The 17,114-nt window shown below is 36.3% G+C and overlaps 2 non-coding genes across 2 annotated transcripts; both read right to left on the bottom strand.

Moving 5' to 3' along the window:
* Positions 1-4,929: 4,929 nt before the first annotated feature.
* On the bottom strand, positions 4,930-5,003 carry TRNAI-AAU. Its single transcript has one exon. It is a non-coding gene; the product is annotated as a tRNA-Ile (tRNA).
* An 11,815-nt stretch (positions 5,004-16,818) lies between these two features.
* TRNAQ-UUG lies at positions 16,819-16,890 on the bottom strand. Its single transcript has one exon. It is a non-coding gene; the product is annotated as a tRNA-Gln (tRNA).
* Between the last annotated feature and the right edge of the window lie 224 nt (positions 16,891-17,114).

Here is a 17,114-nt window from a genome sequence, read left to right as displayed (position 1 = left end):
GCCAACATATAACAAATAACGCGTAACCTACGACGGGTGAGCCACTTACCTAGTAGGCCTTAGCCGAAGTACTCCCTAAAATATAAACGTAAGCTCCTAGCTCCTCGTAAATGTCCTACGCTTCTATTGGTGGTTGGTTCCCATTGGATCATTCGACACATTCGTTAGTATTTCACAAATATAATCAATTTCCAACTTGAATTTGTGAAATACAACCTTAAAATGATCTATTTTACCTCAAACGGGGTCGAAACTAAGTCTCCAGGAGGGTCGGAACGGTGAGAAATGGGTCAAAAATAAGTTTCCCGAGCTGAATAAGCCGCTGGAGCTGAGAAGCCACCGCCGAGCCAATTAGTCACCAGAGCCGAGGGGTGTCGTGCTGTAGACATGCCACTTGGCATAACCAGAGGACAATGCGTGTACAGCAGTCTCAAGACGAGGCGTGGGTTTTCGGGTTGATCACGAGTGATGGGCTGGCCTAGGCTGAAGGAAAACGTGTAGGTGGGCTGTTGGGCTTTTGCTCTCGAGTCGTGGCTGGTGGGTTAGGCCATAACTGGGCTTTCTGGTTTGTACTGAGGCGATTGGGCCGCGAAAGTGTCGTCAGCCGCAGTTTAGACAGAAGTGGATTGGGCTCAGTTCGGGTCACGGGAGTTCGGCTTTCGGGTCAGACTTCGTCTCCTTCGCCCGGTTACTCACCGATTTTCTGGCGACCTCTCTCTCACCTCGGTAACGTCGTTTTGACGTCCTTTTTCCCTCCTTTTTTCTCGGTTTCCAAATCTCCTTCTCCCCCTAATTCTGTTTTTGGTATGTGTTTGGTTCGTAAAGGCCTAATACTCCCAGATCTGAGAGGGTTTGGAAATCCAACACTCTGTCTCCCTTGCCCGACGGTGTACAACGTGTAGGATTCGTCTAAATCTACCTCTGGTGTGTGTAAAAATCTGTGGGATTATTGTGAGGCTCAGTACTTCAATTGAGATAATGAGAATTCATTTCGCCTTTTAAGTTGGAACTTTAGACGGTTCGCGAAAAAAGATAGCGAAAAAAATTATTCCTAGAGTCGAGACTAAAACGAATGTATAAACCATAAGCCCATGGATCCATACATCTCAATCGAAAAAGAATCAATAGAAAAAGAAAGAATCAGAATTGATCGATATATTTCTCGAAACAAACGAAAAGGAAACGATCTTAAAGTAAATTTCTTGGAACTTTAGGTGGTGTACAACGTGTAGGATTGGTCTAAATCTACCCCTAGCGTGTGTAAAAGTCTCTGGGATTACTTTCGTTGTGTAAAACGGAGGTTTTGACGTCTTTCTAGTTTTTCACTTTTTTTTCTTCTCTACAGGTATCTTCGAGGTGGCTGAAGGTTGGGTTTGGTTTCCGTGGTGACCCAGACATCGGCCGCCCTTTGTGGGTCGTGTGCGAACGAAAACTTTGGCGAACTTCCGTTTTTTTTTTTTTATCTGATCTGTTACAAAAATGGTGTAGAATTGCTCCCGAATATGGAAGAAATCTGAGAGTACGAGACCCAAAATCTAAATGCTTATTGCCTACTATTGGGAGCTCGATTCTTGTTCCAAACTATTGCCTAAACTTTCAACTTTATAGGGGAAGCTTAAACCGACATTGAGACCTTGAGAATCACTATGATTTTGAGATTGAACTTTCTAGATAATCAGTAAAAACTATCTACACCGGTCAGAGGACACAGATTTTTATCCCCTTTTTATTCATGGTTCTTATAACCAACTACTCTATTTTTCTATTAAACACTATCGTCACCATGACATTACTACTATGCATGAAAGAATTCATTTACAACATTTCATAAACGGTGCTATGGACTTCAATGTTCATAATGAACTCATTAAAACAATATTGTTATGAACAACATAGTGGAAAATGGATAACATTAGTTTAAATAAAAATAAAACAATGCCCTCATCTAATCTAAGGATCATTAAAAATAATATGAATGCAACTACCTTAACTTTGGTTCCTTGGCCTTCAACGCAATATTGTCATCCGTAAATGGGTATCTTACTTTTACTTTAAAATAAGAATACCATGTGGTTTGAGTACTTTAATAAATACTCAGTAAGTAATCCCATTGTTAGCGTCGGAATATGAATCACATGTAATATAGTGGGACCTATCCTTTCATAAATACATTGTGACGTGGGCTTGGGCTTTGCTTTTCAATCCGAGCAGAGTTGAATATGTTGTACTTCCTTACACACGACCCATGAATGTGTACATTAACCACCAGGTGGGTTGGTATAAGAGTATTCTATAGGTCTACCTCGTCGAGCTTGAGCACACTTACACTACCAAATACCATGAAGGAAGAAGACCCGCATAATATCATAAAGAACATAAATATTGTAAGGTATGTATCTGTACTGATCATAATGGGGAAGTATCCCGATGCACCTCCCATATAAAATGCATGAGATCCCTAACATTAAAACACGACATAACGTTCCTATGAGACATACATACTTGATTCTTGTCATATTGTTCATGATTGACAATACATAGGCATAAAGTGTACTAAACATAATATAGAAGTATCTCGATGCACGTGGTATACAAAATGCATGAGGTCCCATAACATTAAAGCATGACATATATTCATTGCGCTAGTCATACCTCCCATCTATTCCTAGCATAGTGTTTCTATGAGAGATAAATACTTGATTCATTTCATATTTTTAATAATTAACAATACATAATTTTCTAATGTCTCATAGTCATAGAGGGTACGTATTAACATAGTTTACATGAAATGATACATGAAGGATCATGCACCAAATAACAGCAAACCATAACATTGTTCTATGACATAACATAATCCTACAATAGTGTATATGATATCATAGCGTAACTTTCATGCAACATATCGTATTTATACATAACATAGTATATGTCATACAATCATAAAACACGACATGTGCAGGGGCCACAAGTAGCGATGTCCATTCCTTGTCATCATCCCCACCATCTATTTCATTCTCCGTTTCAACGAAATCCTCTATTTATTTGTGTGGGGACCAGGGTAAGGGATTCATCGCAAGGAAGTGGCAGGGATCGGATTCTCCATGGAGAATTTTAGTGGGTTTTGAATCCCAAGAGCCAGTCTTAGAGGAAAAGGCCCAGAGTGTTGAAGATGAAAGGCCAAGAATCTTTAAAGGAACAATGACTTTTTATGGGTCGGGAAACAATGGCATCCTGATGTCTGTATTTAGTTTAGAAGACCTTATACATTTGTTATTTCTATTGTAAAATGGTAAAGCTTAGAGTGAAAAAAAAATAAAAAAAAGATAGAAGCAATAGAAGAAGTATTTTCAAATAAACAGAGTGTTATTTGTCTCCTTCTATCATTAGTTTGTGTGAGATTTATTTCACAAATTTGTGAGTTTTCTTTAACAAATTGGTATCAAGCCAATGGCGAATGTGACAGGTCAAATGCTGCTACTGCGACTATCGAAGACAAAATATGAGAATTGGAGCATTCATATGAAAGCTCTTCTCGGTTCTCAAGATGCATGGGAGGTGGTCGAAGAAGGGTTAGAAGAACCAAAAGAGGTGCGATCAAAGGATAAGGGGGCACTGTACATGTTGTTCTGAGTCATTGACGAGTCGGGCTTTGAGAAGTTTGCCAGTGCAACTACTTCAAAAGAATCGTGGGACACTTTAGGAAAAATGTTCAAAGAAATCGACCGAGTCAAGCAAGTGCGTCTCCAAACTCTTCGTGGCAAGTTGGAGAACATGAAGATGAAGGCGTCAGAAAATATATATGACTACATCATGCATTTACAGACTGTGGTAAACCAACTCAACCGAAATGGAGAAATGTTAGCCGAGCCGCGGGTTTGGAGAAGGTTTTAAGGTCATTAACCAACAACTTTGAGAATGTTGTATGCGCAATAGAAGAGTCAAATGACCTAGCGACGTTCATAGTCGATGAGCTAGCCAGTTCTCTCGAGGCACACGAGCAACGTAAGAAGAAGAAGTAGGAAAGACTCGATCAAGCACTTCAAACCAAGGCATCAATCAAAGATGAAAAGGTACTCTACTCTCAAAATTTTGAAGGTAGAGGTTGTGGCCGTAAAAGTAGTAAAAATTGTCATGGTGATCAAGGAAACAGTCATGAAGGATACTTTAAGAAGAAGGGATAGTCGAGCCAAGCAAATTGGCGTGGAAGAGGACGCAGTCGAGGAAGAGGGGGCCGATCAATTTACTCCAACATTTAGTGCTACAAATGTCACAAATATGGTCACTATGCGAACGATTTTGACTTCGGCAAATGTTACAATTGTGGCAGAGGGGCATTTTGCAAAAGGTTCTTGAGTCGATAAAAAGGTGGGAGAAACAATCAACCTAGCCTTGGATGATGCAACAAATGAAGGTCTTCTCTTGATGGCTCAAAATGAAGATCGGAAAGCGAAAGAACACGATGTAGAAAAATACGATGGTGGTAGTTATAAGGTGGTGGAATCCGTTGGAAATGAGGGGATATACAGCGGATTTGGCAAAATCGCGATATCGGAGACGAGAAAATTGAAGAAGGAATCTGGATTGAACATGTGATCGGCGAACGAGCCAAAGAAACTTCCAGATCATCAGAAGGAGAACAAAGATTTAGAGCAACAACTAAAATCTATCGTGGATAAATCTGTGGAAAAGTCTCCGTGGTAGACATTGAAAAAGAAAAGATTTCTAGAAGTGGGTATTGAAAGGTTAGAGAATGGGAAGGTAATTTCTGCTGATGAATCGTGGGTACAAAACTGGTGTAATTTTCGAACCTACAACCTACACGTTATTAGCACGAAAATCTAACCTGAGCTAATAAGTCATAGATTTTATGTACATTATAGATCGTTAGCTCCTACCCTAAATCTAGTCAATTGAGTTTCGTAATGAAATTGGCCCATGCAGGTGTCGAACCTGCGACCTCCGCGTTATTAGCACGACGCTCTAACCAACTGAGCTAATAGGCCATAGGTTTTATGCATATTGTAGATCAATTGCTCCTAATTTAGTCAATCGAGTTTAGGTTACATAATTTTATGCATAATAAAATTAAAACTTCAAGTCATTATCTTTAAAGTTTGTAGTGTTGTAACCCCATATCATGAAAAGATATTATTAAGAATTAATAAAATTTAGCCTATGTATTTATCGAACCTACAACCCTTCACGTTATTAGCACAACAACCTAACCAACTGAGCTGATAGGTCATAGGTTTTATGTACATTATAGATCATTAGCTCCTAATCCAGTCAATCGAGTTTGGTTTACATAACTTTATGCATAATAAACTTAAAACTATAAGTGATTATCTTTTAAATCTAGTATCATTAAATATATAATTATTGAGAATTAATGAAATTGACCATGCAAGTGTCAAACCTACCGTAGCTCCTAATCTAGCCAATCGAATTTAGGTTACATAATTTAATGCAAAATAAAACTTAAAACTCTCTAAATTAAAGTCATTATGAAATTAGCCCATCCAACCTTTGTGTTATTAACACGACGTTCTAACCAACTAAGCTAAAAGGTCACAAGTTTTATGCTCATTGCACAGCAATAGCCCCTAAACTAGTCAATCGAGTTTAGGTTACATAATTTTATGCATAATAAATATAAAACTTTAGGTCATTATCTTTTAAAGTTTGCAGTGCTTTAACCCCGTATCATTAAAGATATCATTGAGAATTAATGAAATTGACCCGTCCAAGTGGCAAACCTGCAACCTTCGCACTTAGTGCGACGTTCTAACAAACTTAGCTAATGGGCCAAAGGTTTTATGCAAATTGCAGATCCATGGCTCGTAATCAAGCCAATTGAGTTTATGTTACATAATTTTATGCATAATAAAAGTTCAAAACTTTCCAATTTTAAGACATTATCTTTAAAGTTCGTAGTGTTATAATCCCGTATCATGAAAATATATTATTAAGAGAATTAATGGTATTGTCCCACTGTAAAAGGGAGGTCCATCACTTCATTTTATAAGCCCACTTGAACTGTTTAAAGTCAGTCGAAGAATATATTTTTTTACGGCTCTTGGTCAATATTTTGGCTGATCTGGCTTGGTTTTGATACGCTCGGACCCTTTCTTCTTTCAATTTTTCATAAGCTTAAATTAGTTAAGCTAGGGGAAATTAGTGAGCCCAACAACATCACTCTAACCCACACAACTATATCGAACTCCGAGAAAACCTTTTAACCTTGCCTTCTTGGTTCATATACTTGAGGGAACCCTTGTTTCTACATGTATGTATAACTATTTGGATCAGCTCTTAATGTTCAATATATCGTCGTGTGGGCCCATTCTTACCTCTTAATAACTAGAGTTATTGCTCTCTAAAACAAATGTTAAGGAGTGTGAAGTCCTGACTTAGTAGCTCATGTATCTATGGCTCGGTCTACCTTAACCAAGTTGTCTAGGCCATAATCTAAAAAAATTCAATTAGATTCAAGGCTCAGATCTCATGTTGGAATTAATGTTGGAATAACTTAGATATAACATTCAACCTTAATTCAAACCTTCCTAATTTCTTCCCGGTGATTTAGTTTCTTCCTTTAAGTAGATCATGACTTGATTCGTCTATATGTATTACTTTATCTTTTAAGTCATAAACTCTAAATCTTGCTAAAGTATCCAATCCTTGACCACTTTGCTCATACAACCTCAAAGCTTCCTCTTACTATTTGTGCATAAACATCTCAAAAAAAAAAAAAATGTTATTTCCTCAAATTTCTTGATTGAGTGACTTAATAAAACTCTCATCTAAGAATGATATTGCATAAGCATAATAAATGTTCTTATATATAGTAAAACTTGAGATAATTAAGAATAGTTTCATATACCCATCTTGTCATTTGATATTCATAACAAACCTTGATTCTTATAAAAGGTTTTTAGGGGTTGTTTCGTCATTTTTCTTAGAGTTCATACCTCAAACACGTTCTAATTTCCTCATGATCTTGCATACTTACCCTTAAGGTCATAAATGGGTCTCTTAAAAAGTTTATTTAACAATTGAGGTCTTTTGGAATCTTGAAAACATTTTAGAATTCTTATAGGGGTATGTTGGTCATTTACCACCCAAATCTTGGTTAAATATGGACATATACCAATGGCCTTGTAACTTTGTATAAAATCATTGAATCATGACATATTGAAATGGCCTTCTAAGTATGTTAATAGAAGAGACACAACTCATCAAATCCAATGACCAAATTTAAAATGGAGATCAGTTGCCCACTAATCAGAGAGAATATGTCTATCATTCTCAACTTGTTAATACAATCTCTAATAAAAGCAACTTCTCCAATGTGAATAAGGTGGAGAATCTCAACTCCCATTTTAAGAAAAAACAACTTCTCTTGAAAATGAGACTTGATATGGTGTTAATTATAAGCAGTTTTGGAGTACTCTTTATTAACTCCAATTTGGCGTGGAAGGGTTGGAGTGAACTCAACCTTACCGGCACATTCTTTTTTGGCATATTTTTTTAGGACTTCACAATATCTCACATTTATATTAAAACAAATAATAGGAGAGAGAAGGTAAAGATCCTATGAACTGATGAAGGTGAAGGTTGGGCAGGCCATGGAAGTCAGTATAGACAATAATAGGGCAGTTGAATGTTTTGAAAGTTTTGAATTTTAAGTTAGTACATGATAAGACATATTGGATTTCAGTCAATTTTGTTAGGTGTTTGTGTGAAGCTTGATTTTCCTTTAAAATGGTTGAATTTCATGTTTTGAATTAATTAGGTAAGTCCATGGCCTTATTTTAAAAATGTCTATCATGAATTTTTGCATTTATGTGCAGGCATGAGTTGACGTCACTAATTAGCTCAAGAAAATTAGGGGTGTTACATTTTATGTTATGATATGAATGATATATATGTTATGAATCTACGTTGTGATATGAATGATATATAATGTTTGAACCTTCACATATTACACCACACATATTATGTTAACATGTTCAAGTTGTGCCAATGAGACATTGATAAACCATGTATATTAACCATAGAAGATTTGTCCAATATACGTGTGTATGTCTCATAGGAATTCTATGTCATGAAAAATAAAATGGATGTATGATTTGCATCATAACTATGTATCATGATTCGAAACTATAGGATCTCATTCATTTCACATGTCACATGCATCGAGAGACTTTCTCGTTATGATTATGTACACTATGATATTATGCATGCTCCTTCCCCTTTGTGGTTTCCGGCAACGTGAGTGTTCGCAAGCCTGCCATCAGACCCATAAGGTATGTATACGAGCTCACTTAATGGGTCCATGTGCGCATGTGTGTTTCGTGTATAGAAAAGTACTACACATCAAACCTTACTCGAACTTGAAGAAGAGAATAAGGTCATGATGTGTGATGTCCACATTAGATGGGGAGGATAACAAATCACCCTTTATAATGGTGTGGAAACCTTCCTCTAGCAGACGCGTTTTACAGCCTTGAGGGGAAGCCTGAAAGGGAAAGTCCAAAGAGGACAATATCTGCTAGCGATGGATCTCGGTCGTAACATCATTGCTTCATTTAAGGGTGTAATGCCTCTAGACCTAGATTTAGAATTTAAATCTAACTTGTAACGGTCTTGATATTATTTGAATCAACCACCAGAATTTGATTTAGAGTATTTAGAGTAGTGAATTTGAACCCAGAATTTAATTTAGAGTATTTAGAGTAGTGAATTTGAATCAACCACGAGAATTTAATTTAGAGTAGTTTTACTCTCATTTACTTTGGCGTTTTATTCCCATAGTAAATAACTAAAACAACTTTATTTTCTTGGTGGTTCTCACAAAGGTTTGTTCCACAAAAGCAATAAAGATGCGACATTTTCATCCACTAACTTAGATCATTATTTAATAAGGTTGAGAACAACCATTTTTCCATGCGTGCAAGAACTCAAATTTGTTTAGAGGATTATTAATTACTATCTGCCAACCATATGCATCTTTCATTACCCCATCGATCAGAAAGCCATGTTCCCTTTTCTTACCAGAAAACCTCGAATGAAGCATGCCCTAATTTGCTCTCAAAGTCACACCAAAACAATGTCGTTCGAAAAAAATTCTCCTTAAAGTCCCAATAGAATTGGGTTCCTGGATTGACGATATGCACGCCTAAGTCCATAGCAAATCTAAAATTTTAGGTTAGATACATCCCAACTAAGATAAATATATACATATAAATTTAAAGAAGTATACGAAAATAAAAACATTAAAATACGAAAATAAAACCATTAAAAACCTAATAAATATTATGTAAAAATTAAATAGTTTAATTTTTTGTTTTTAAAATTTCAAAACTTAAAATAAAAACTTGGATTCCACCATGAGTATGTAGATATATATATATAGCTCTACTAATTTAAATCTTCGTCTTTTAATTTGCAATGAGTATGAAGAAGTGGATTTGAAGGATGGTTCCAAATCACAACTTCCCACCTTGTCAATGAAATGAAGGATGTTTCCAAATCACCATTTCCCACTTTGTCAATGGAAGTTGAGAATTGCATGCCCTAAAAAAGAAAGCCAGCTTTACATAATGAGCCCATATATTTTAAATTTTCAATGTTCCTTATAGAAATATCTTTCAAACCAAAGACCAAAATTTTTATTGAGAATTGCATGCCTCAATTTGTTAGAGCGTGTGGGCTTTAACAACAAAGTCAGAGGTTCTGCTAAATGAATGAATCCATTCCTTAAAGTTGTGAAAACATCTTTTGAATAGAAATTTTGAATCAATTTAATAAAAGAATAGCAACTTTATAAAAGAAAACCTTTCTAAGTAAGTTGTCTAAAGTGGGATTTCAACCCATGCACTCTCACAAGGACCAAAACTTGACTCTTAACGCCTTCGAACACTCAGCCATCCTAACTATTTATTGTGAGACCTAACATTGGATGGAGAGAGGAATGAAGCATTCCTTATAAGGGTGTGGAAACCTTGATCTAAAAGAAGCGTTTTAAAACTTTTAAACTTACGACGATACGTAACAGGCCAAAACAAACAATATTTGCTAGCAACTGGAGAGGGGAACCAAACATTTCCTATAAGGTTGTGAATATCTCTTCCTAGTAGACATATTTTAAAATCGTGAGGCTGATGGTGATACGTAATTAGCCAAATTAGACAATATCTGAAAGAGGTGGGCTTGGTTTGTAACAAATTGTATTAGAGCTAGTCATTGGGTGGTGTGCCAACGAGGTTGCTGGGAACACAAGGGGATTCCCACCTCGGTTGGGGAGGGGATGAAACATTTCTTATAAGCATGTGAAAATCTCTTACTATTAGACGTGTTTTAAAACCGTGAGGTTGACGACGATATGGAATGAGTCAAAGTAGATAATATCTAGGCTAATATTCATAATTTGTTGGAATAGTTTAGTTGGTTAGAGTGTATGATTGTTAACGTGTTAAGGTCGGAGGTTCATCTCTCTTTTTACCAATGGGAATGAATCATTCCATTTTAGTATATGGAAAAATTTAATGACAAATTTAACCCTCAACCAAAGTGGACAATGTCATATAATTACATAGGTTCGTGATTCCTAACATTGTTACATAGTCTTAATCTGGCATTCTTAATAGTAATATTGTGTTCTTTTTAGGGGTAGCTTCAATACAAAAACATAATGTAAAAAATATTTTCGCATAAAGCAGTTACATCATGCATATTCTAGTGACTCTAGGTCCCTAGAAAACTAGGGTCGTTACATATAATCTACACCTGAACTTTCTATAACCTAGAGAAAAACCAGTGGCAACTCACTCGATCAAGGATTCGATTACCGCCTACAAGTAGGTTACTTATTTAGTTGCACTATATATTACTTTTTCTTTTTTGGGGGATCACTAATGGTTAGTTAAGGTCACAGAGTAGGGTCGTCTCGAGCCGTCAATTCTATGTGTTACGAGTTGTTGTCCTTAGTTTTCGAATCTCGTTCAAATTATTATCAATTTTTTTCTTTGTCACGTCAGTTCTATGTGTTACGAGTAGTTGTCCTTATTTTCGAATCTCATAACAATTTTTATCAATTTTTTTCTTTGTCAGTACCATGAAAAATGATTTGAAGCCTTGAAAATTGAGTTATTATAGTTGTGCTTTGAAGTTTTTAAAATTGAGTTATTATCGTTGTGCCTTATTTAGCTTATCTAAGCTATTCCCGGGCATTGGTGCCATGCACTTTAACTCTTCTAAGCATACCAGAAATCATGTAATTTAGTTGTGCTTTTACCATTGGTGCCATGCACTTTAACTCTTCTAAGCATACCAGAAATCATGTAATTTAGTTGTGCTTTTACCATTGGTGCCATGCACTTTAACTCTTCTAAGCATACCAGAAATCATGTAATTTAGTTGTGCTTTTACCATTGGTGCCATGCACTTTAACTCTTCTAAGCATACCAGAAATCATGTAATTTAGTTGTGCTTTTACCATTTTCCCTATGCACTTTAACTCTTCTAAGCATACCAGAAATCATGTAATTTAGTTGTGCTTTTACCATTTTCCCTACTATGATTCAAGTTGCAATAGGTGAGTTGGCTAATATGCAATATTTGTGCTTTTACCATTTTCCCTACTATGATTCAAGTTGCAATAGGTGAGTTGGCTAATATGCAATATATGACTATACGACATATATGACTCCTCAAAGATCAGATGACTTGCCATTTGAGAATAGTGAGGGAATATCTAACAAGAAGACCAAAACTGACGAAAGAAAAAAAAAATACAAAAACAAAAGATTGGACAAATGAGTTAATTTCTTTGATTCAAGGGTTTTTGCTTCAACAAAACTTGGATGGTTGGGTTGAGGATGCTTAATCAATTTGGTATCAGAGCCTAGTTTGCATCTATGTGGCCTATTCTAGAGTTGATTTTATCTCTTGTTTATTCGTTTATGTTTTTCTTTTCTTCAAATCTGTCCATTTATTTCTTGCTGCCATTTCCATCCTTTTTATCATTTTTGACCTTGTTCTTATTTTCTTTTTGAAGATCATATTTAGAGTTGAAAAAAAAAAACAAAAAAAGAAATCCTTATCATATTTGTTCATTATAAATGGTCCTTACCATTTATATCTTTATTTCAAGATCAAATAATCTGCTATTCACCTTCTTCTTATTTCATCTAAATCTGGAATATTTGTGTTTGATATTTTTTTTTTCCTCATCATTTAGACTTGAAGATGGCTTCTAAATTTTCCAGTATTTTATTAGACAGTTAGTTGTTCTCAAATCTACACCACCATTCTCTTTGAAATTTTTTTTTCTTCAATCTCCAATTCAATCTAAAAATATATTTGTGCTCTTCTTTCTTTGTTTTTATTTTGCTGTTATTTCATAATTAACTTATCTTGATTTCATTGAATAGCTTGCTATTATAAGACTTGTTTTACCATGTATTAGCCTACCTTGATCATAATTTAGTCACTTTCTCAAATAGCCGACCTTTGTGTGTAATAAACATAAGTCAGAACTATTACTCGTTTAAATCAAGTTATTAGTACATCGACAAACAGGACGGAGTGAATTGAAATAGCCTTAGGTAATCTTCAAGGGAGAGAAGTACTCTCAAATGAAGAAGTTGAAAATGAAGAAGATGTTAATGTCACTCTTTTAGCGGGTCATAGTCCTAGGGGTGGGAGAGGAAGAGTGAGAAGAAGGGGTAGAGAAATTTTAGCACAAAAAAGAATTGAGAGGGCATATAGAAGATGAATGGAAAAGAGCTTTCAAGACTAAGGTTGGATTGTATGAATGACTTGTTATGCCTTTTGGGTTGACTAATGGTCCTAGTATATTTATGCGCCTAATGAATCACATTTTGAGAGAATATTTAGGAAAGCATGTTGTTGTACATTTTGATGATAATTTAATTTATTCAAAGACTTTGTATGAGCATGTGGCATATTAGGTAAGTTTTGATTATGCATAGGAAAGAGAAACTTTATGTTAATTTTAATAAGGGTAGTTTTTGCATGGAAAAAGTTAACTTTCTTGGCTTCATAGTTGGTAAAAATGGAGTACAAGTAACTTACTGCTCTGAAGCTGAAGGAATCCTTAATTTGAAGGAAAAAAGACCGTAGATAGGATTTTGAAACTTACCCCTAATTTGTGCCCAAAACGGATTTTCTTCAATTGGGCTTGTTCTTGAGGTTATTTCCCTTGGTTATCTTCTATGGAAACATTCCTTGGAGGTACAATTGGGATCGTCCCTGCTTGATGTATTCACGTGTATCCTCGGATTTAAATTTTGAGTTTTCCTTGAAGCGCTTCAATGACGAATTGGATTGGGGGAATGATTTCTAGGCACTTTTAGCATTGTAAGAACAAGTTTGAATCAAAATGGTGTAGAATTGCTCTCAAATTTGGAAGAAACTTGAGGGTAGGAGACCAAAAGTCTAAATGCTTATTGCCTACTATTGGGAGCTCGATTCTTGTTCCAAACTATTGCCTAAATGCTTATGAACAACATAGTGGAAAAAAGATAGCATAGTTTAAATAAAAATAAAGCAAGGCCCTGATCAAACCTAAGGATCATTAAAAATAACATGAATGCAACTGCCCTAAATTTGGTTCCTTGGCCTTCAACGCAATGTTGTCATCCGTAAATGGGTATCTTACCTTTACTTTAACATAAGAATAGCATGTGGTTTGAGTACTTTAATAAATACTCAATAAGTAATCCCACTGTTAGGGTCGGAATATGAATTACGTGTAATATAGTGAGACCTATCCTTTCGTAAATACATTGTGGCATGGGCTTGGGCTTTTCTTTTCCATCCGAGCAAAGTTAAATATGTTGTACTTCCGTACACACGACCCATGAATATGCACATGGACCGCCAGGTTGTTGGTATAAGAGTACTCTGATGGTCTGCCTCGTCGAGCTTGTGCACGCTCACACTACCAAATACCATAAAGGAAAAAGACCCACATAATATCATAAGGAACATAAATATTGTAAGGTATGTCTGTACAAATCATAATGGGGAAGTATCCCGATGCACCTGGCATATAAAATACATGAGATCCCTAACATTAAAACACGACATAACGTACCTATGAGACATACATACTTGATTCTTGTCATATTGTTCATGATTAACAATACATAGACATAGGGTGTACTAAACATAATATAGAAGTATCTCGAGGAACGTGGTATACAAAATGCATGAGGTCTCATAACATTAAAGAAGGACATATATTCATGGCGCTAGTCATACCACCAATCTATTCATAGCATAGTGTTCCTATGAGATATAAATACTTGATTCATTTCATATTTTTAATAATTAACAGTACATGATTTTCTAATTTCTCTTAGTCCTAGAATAGTGTATATGATATCATAGCGTAACTTGTATGCAACATATCGTATATCATAGCATATACATAACATAGTATATGTCATACAATCATAAAACACGACATGTGCAGGGGCCACATGTAGAGATGTCAATTCCCTGTCATCACCCCACCATTTATTTCATTCCCTATTTCCACGAAACTCTCTATTTATTTGTGTGGGGATCAGGATAAGGGATTCATCGCAAGGAAGCAGCAGGGATCGGATTCCCCATGGAGAATTTTAGTGGGTTTTAAATCCAAGAGTCAGTCGTAGAGGAAAAGGCCAAGAGTGTTGGAGATGAAAGGCGAAGAATGTTAGAAGAACAATGACTTTTTATGGGTTAGGAAACAGTGGCATCTTGATGTCTATATTTAGTTTTAGCAGACGTTATAAATACGTTTGTTATTACCATGGTAAAACAGTCAAGCAGAGAAGAGAAAAAAAATAAAAGAAAAAGAGAAGCAATAGAGGATTGTTTTTTTAAAATAAACAGAGTGTTTTTTGTCTTCTTCTATTGTTAGTGTGTGTGAGATTTATTTCACAAATTTATGAGTTTTCTTTAATAAATTTGTATCAAGCCAATGACGAATGTGACAGGTCAAATGCCGCTACCGCGACTAACGAAGACAAACTACGAGAATTGGAGCATTCATATGAAAGCTTTTCTCGATTCTCAAGATGCATGGGAGGTGGTCGAAGAAGGGTTAGAAGAACGAAAAGACATCGCGGGTTATACAGCGACATGAAACAAGGCGTTAAAAGAGGTGCGATCAAAGGATAAGGGGGCACTATACATGTTGTTCTGAGTCGTTGACGAGTCGGGCTTTGAGAAGCTTGCTAGTGCAACTACATTAAAAGAAGTGTGGGACACTTTAGGAAAAGTGTTCAAAGGAATTGACCGAGTCAAGCAAGTGCGTCTCCAAACTCTTCGTGGCAAGTAGGAGAGCATGAAGATGAAGGAGTCAGAAGGTGTATCTGACTACATCACGCATGTACAAACTGTGGTAAACCAACTCAACCGAAATGAAGAAATGTTAGTCGAGACGCAGGTTTTGGAATAGATTTTAAGGTCATTAACCAACAACTTTGAGAATGTTGTATGCGCGATAGAAGAGTCAAAGAACCTAGCGACGTTCACAGTCGATGAGCTAGCCGGTTCTCTCAAGGCACACGAGCAACGTAAGAAGAAGAAGGAGGAAACACTCAATCAAGCACTTCAAACCAAGGCGTCAATCAAAGATGAAAAGGTACTCTACTCTAATAATTTTGAAGGTATAGGTGTTGGTCGTGAAAGGAGTAAAAATGGTCATGGTGGTCAAGGTAACAGCCATGAAGGATACTATAAGAAGAAGGGACAGTTGAGCCAAGCAAATTGGCGTGGAAGAGGACGCAGTCAAGGAAGAGGCGGTCGATCAATTTACTCCAACATTCAGTGCTACAAATGTCACAAATATGGTCATTATGCGAACGATTGTAACTCCGACAAATGTTACAATTGTGGCAGAGGGGCAATTTGCAAAAGATTGTCGAGCTGATAAAAAAGTGGAAGAAACAATCAACCTAGCCTTAGATGACGCAACAAACGATGGTCTTCTCTTGATGGCTCAAAATGAAGATCTGAAAGAGACAGAACACGACAGAGCAAAATATGATGGTGGTAGTTGTGAGGTTGTGGAAGCCGTTGGAAATGAGGGGATACGTAGCGGATTTGGCAAAATCGCGATATCGGAGACGAGAAAATCGAAAAAGGAATCTGGATTGAACACGCGATCGGCGAACGAGCCCTTTTGAAGGAAAAATTAGAGATTGAAAAAGAAAAGAAAGCTTTTAGAAATGGAGATTGAAAGGTTAGAGGAGGAAGGGGCAGAGCGAGTGAGAGTTCTTTCTGTCTGAAATAGGAGAAGGAAGAGAATGGGAAGGTAATTTCTGAGCTTGTGAACAGAATTGAAGAAGTTGTGGAGAAAGAGAGATCAATTGTTGATGAGTCATGGGTTCAAAACCAGAGGTGCGCGCTAGGAAGTGAAATTCTTTACATTGAAGCGTGGCACCATGCGGATCGGGTCAAACATCCTTCGAGTCAAACTGGGTTAGATGTGGGCGTGGGTCGGAAGAGCTACTGCGTGTCGCATATCGAGTGGAGACGTGTCACTTTACAACGTACCTGATGCATTATTCCACCTAATCGTCAATATGTGTCCCTCAGGCTGTCTGACGCGCTTTCCCTCCCGCAAGTCGACATGNAACATGAATTCAAACCATCAAAATTCTTACATGTGATTTAGTTTCTTCCTTTAACTAGATCATGACTTGATTAGTCTATATGTATTACTTTTATCTTTTAAGTCACACAGACTCCAAATCTTGCTAAAGTATCCAATATTGACATCTTTAAAAAAAAAAAATATCCCACTGAGATTTGAACTCAAGTTATTAGATTCAAAGTCCAATGTCCTAACCACTAGACCATGGGACTACAAATTTGTAAAGATTTGTGTGTCATTAATATATGAACTTTAAAAAGAATAATATTGTGTCTTTGTTTTTAATTCGGTATTTGATAGGGTTTCAACCCAATAAAATTAATTAATTTATTAGATCATTTGTACAATTATTCAACNACCTTCGCGTTATTAGCACGACGCTCTAACCAACTGAGCTAATAGGCCATAGGTTTTATGCACATTGTAGATCAATAGC

Source organism: Cucurbita moschata, unplaced genomic scaffold (assembly GCF_002738365.1).
Source record: "Cucurbita moschata cultivar Rifu unplaced genomic scaffold, Cmos_1.0 Cmo_Scf00190, whole genome shotgun sequence".
In the NCBI taxonomy this organism is placed as follows: Eukaryota; Viridiplantae; Streptophyta; class Magnoliopsida; order Cucurbitales; family Cucurbitaceae; genus Cucurbita; species Cucurbita moschata.
The sequence above is the reverse complement of the archived record's forward strand: the minus strand, read 5'-3'. Positions and strand labels throughout refer to the sequence as shown.